Below are 3,992 nucleotides of genomic sequence, written 5' to 3' on the forward strand. Positions count from 1 at the left end.
CAACAATATAAATTCAGTATTTCTAACACTATCAAAATGTATGGTATGTACATTTCATCTCACTTTTTTTTTTAAATCAACATTACGTCAAAGGATTAAACTATTAAAAACAAACAAAATTATCAAACAGCTCTGCTTATGTCATGTTCTGTGGCCTTGCCGTTCCATTTCATGACTGCCCCTGTGTAACCGATGTGAAATGGCTAGCTAGTTAGCGGTGGTGCGCGCTAATAGCCTTTCAATCAGTGACGTCACTCACTTTGAGACCTTGAAGTAGTGGTTCCCCTTGCTCTGTAAGGGCCGCGGCCTTTGTGGAGCGATGGGTAACGATGCTTCGTGGGTGACTGTTGTTGATGTGTGCAGAGGGTCCCTGGTTCACGCGAGGGGACGGACGTAAAGTTAAACTGTTACACCTGCAACACAGAAAGAACCACATTTAGTCATATTATATAAAACACTCAAAGTAATGGATATGGAGCATCTATGGCCTCAGTTACACCTGGCACGTCTGTCATCTGATCACTCCAAGCTGCATTAGGTTCAGATCTACCAGGATGGGCCTTTGACATAGTCTGGACGCAGTCAGGCCACCAAATATGCATCAGCAATGTAAAGAGATGGGGTGAATGAGTGGGGAAAAAGTACATTTTGACATAAATGACCTTCATAATAACAAAGAACAAATGTGTGTCTGAGGGGAAATTAACTTTCATACAGCCAAAAGGGGTGAGAAATTGCACCAATATCAGTTGACAATTTGCAGTAATGTAAATAAACATGGATTATGGAACATATTCCCTTTTGCTGACGTGATGAACCGCTAAAGGGACATAAATATTTACCATCTTAACCATGTGACCTCTCTGGCTGTAGAAGTGTTCTTCCTAACCAGTTCCTCAATATCTCTCTGACTGAGCTCCACCCTCACTGGGTCTTCAGAGGAGAGGAAGGCTGAGGAGGGATGGTAGGATGAATGGATCAGTCAGTCAATAAAGTGTAGAGCTCCTGTCTATGCTGTCTGACAAAATCACTATTTTAGTAGTTCGTTAAAGTAAATTAGGCTTTATGACTGCTGAATACCAACTATCAATCACTTAGATCATGTATTTTCAGGTAGAGATACATCCTTGGGACGTCCCTAGCCCGTTGAAGTTGACATTTAAAATGGTTAAGGTAGGGTTTAGGGTAGGAATGTCCCAAGGATTCCAGATAGCATTGACCATTGTGCATTCTTCTGTCTCTTTTACATAGCAGGTGTAAAGTAAACAGACAAGACAAGTAGACACGCAGTGGAGGATGAAACATATTCCCTTTTTTTCTTCCTTTATTTAATTTGACAAGTCAGTTAAATTGTCAGTTCAGAACAAATTCTTATTTTCAATGACGGCCTAGGAACAATGTGATTGTCAGCCCTAACAATCCATTCTAGCACCACTAGGAACAATGTGATTGTCAGCCCTAACAATTCATTCTAGCACCACTAGGAACAATGTGATTGTCAGCCCTAACCATCCATTCTAGCACCACTAGGAACAATGTGATTGTCAGCCCTAACAATCCATTCTAGCACCACTAGGAACAATGTGATTGTCAGCCCTAACCATCCATTCTAGCACTAGGAACAGTACCTTCCTAGACAATGTGCTGGATGGTAATTATTTATGTGGCTCATGTACCCAGTGTAACTTTACGAGAAAAAAAAGACCATCTTTTCTCCGCGGATTGCAAGCGACAGGCTCAGGACACGGTTGATTGGCTATCAGACAAGGTTCATTACACTTCTAGCTGGTAGGACTGCTTTGCTGGATTATACTATAGCTGAAATCCCAATACCCATGTAGACATAGCTTACTGACAGATCAATGAGGTCAGATCCCAATACCCATGTAAACATAGCTTACTGACAGATCTATAAGGTCAGATTCCATGTAAACATAGCTTACTGACAGACCAATGAGGTCAGATCCAAATACCCATGTAAACATAGCTTACTGACAGATCTATAAGGTCAGATCCCATGTAAACATAGCTTACTGACAGATCAATGAGGTCAGATCCAAATACCCATGTAAACATAGCTTACTGACAGATCAATGAGGTGAGATCCCAATACCCATGNAAACATAGCTTACTGACAGATCAATGAGGTGAGATCCCAATACCCATGCAAACATAGCATACTGACAGATCAATGAGGTGAGATCCCAATACCCATGCAAACATAGCTTACTGACAGATCAATGAGGTCAGATCCCAATACCCATGCAAACATAGCTTACTGACAGATCAATGAGGTTAGATCCCATGTAAACATAGCTTACTGGCAGATCAATGAGGTCTTATCCCCATACCCATATATTGCGAACAGATCGACTGTAGCGGTAGTCGTTTCGATGGTGACGTACTTTACAGTTATTTAGACCGCGGTGGTTATTGGAGTCGTGGTTTCCTGGAAGAAACCGTTGTTGTGCATCATCTTTCAACGCTCCAGTACCTGATAATGACCAAACCTGTATATCTTTCAGTCGACGCTATCAAAGTGACGTATAATCTAGTGGACGGAACACTTCTTCGACAACATCTAGTCAGCCACCTCCGTAGCTTCCTAGCCGAAACATCCAAGCTGTTCAGACCGCTTCGGTGTATATTTGCCTCTGTATTTGAAACATAATTCTGTCATGTAACTAGTTTCCCCATTTAATGTCATATTTCCGTTTAGTCAGGTAACGGTAGCTGGCTTGATAAATTAGCCTATCACTAGGCTAGTCGCTAACTAGCTAGGTTAGCTGGCTAACATCCCCGACCATGAATTCACTAAGCTACTCTCCTGCTAATAAAGAGGTCTGCTGGACGGAGAAAGATGGCCTGTGGCTGAACATTGTCGTGAAAGAGGAGAAGGAAGAGGAGGATATCACAGTAAAACAAGTAGAGGGTGAGGCTGTTACAGTGAAAGAAGAAGAGAAAGACGCGTTCAAGAGGAGGAAGAGGAGGATGTCACAGTAAACGATGAAGTAGAGGGTGAGGCTGTTACAGTGAAAGAAGAGGAAGATGGGTTCAGAGTGAAAGAAGAGGAGGAAGAGAAAGAGGAGGATGCAGTTTTTGGAGTGAAGGAGGAGAAGAAAGAACAAGAACAGGAGGAGGAGACAGGCGATCTGATTAAGACCAGGAAGTACTGTCTTAAAAACAGAAGCTGATGCGTGGTTTTAAAGCAGCGTTCTACTGAATGTTTATGCTTGAATATGTTATTATTTAATGTAGGAATTGATAACTACACTGTAAGATGTGTATACCACCAAAGAGCGGGTCACCAACAAAACCTTAACAATGGATTATCAAATTCACAACTTTAATGTCAATCAGAATTGACAAACAAGATATAAATGACAGAGGATGTGTGTTGCTATGGTAACCCGTGGGGTTGTGATGTGTGTTGCTATAGTAACCCGTGGGGGGGAGTGAACACCCAGACAGTGGACATTTTTGAAAACAAAACCAGGAAGCTACTTCATCGTTAACCAGAAAGGATTTGATGTTGAGATTAAAAACGGCTGCATTGGCCCTTTAATGTAAGATACATACGGCTTCTTATGTGRTTTATTTATCCAACATAACTACCTTACCATGAATGATTTCAATTAAAATAGTCAACAAAAAATWAAATAAACTTATAAACATCCTTCTAGCTAGCTGACCACCGATTTTCATTGCAATTCATGTAAGTTAAATTAGGTTATGAGAGTTTTATTATAAAATTTGACTGTTTAGTAGAACTTGAGTCTTATCTATCATATAGTAGCTTGACAACATTCACTGTTTCGTGATATGTATTATCTAACACTTACAATATTCTTTTCACTATTTTTGGTTACTAAGCAGTTCTATCATCAACATTAGCAACTACGTTAAAACTAGCAAACATTAGCAAACCCGTTAGCTATATTTTCAATAGACGATAAGTGGATATTTAAATTAAATGTGTAGTTCTTCCAGTT

At 40.4% G+C, this 3,992-nt stretch overlaps 1 protein-coding gene across 1 annotated transcript in view; it reads left to right on the top strand.

Annotated features, from left to right (window-relative positions):
- The window catches only part of LOC112073558 (zinc finger protein 721-like), a gene marked incomplete at its 5' end in the record, with an annotated part of 57,540 nt that overhangs the window by 52,010 nt on the left and 1,538 nt on the right, over window positions 1-3,992 (top strand). The gene's annotated exons all lie outside the window — the stretch shown is intronic.

This window comes from Salvelinus sp. IW2-2015, unplaced genomic scaffold (genome assembly GCF_002910315.2).
Source record: "Salvelinus sp. IW2-2015 unplaced genomic scaffold, ASM291031v2 Un_scaffold2293, whole genome shotgun sequence".
NCBI lineage: Eukaryota > Metazoa > Chordata > Actinopteri > Salmoniformes > Salmonidae > Salvelinus > Salvelinus sp. IW2-2015.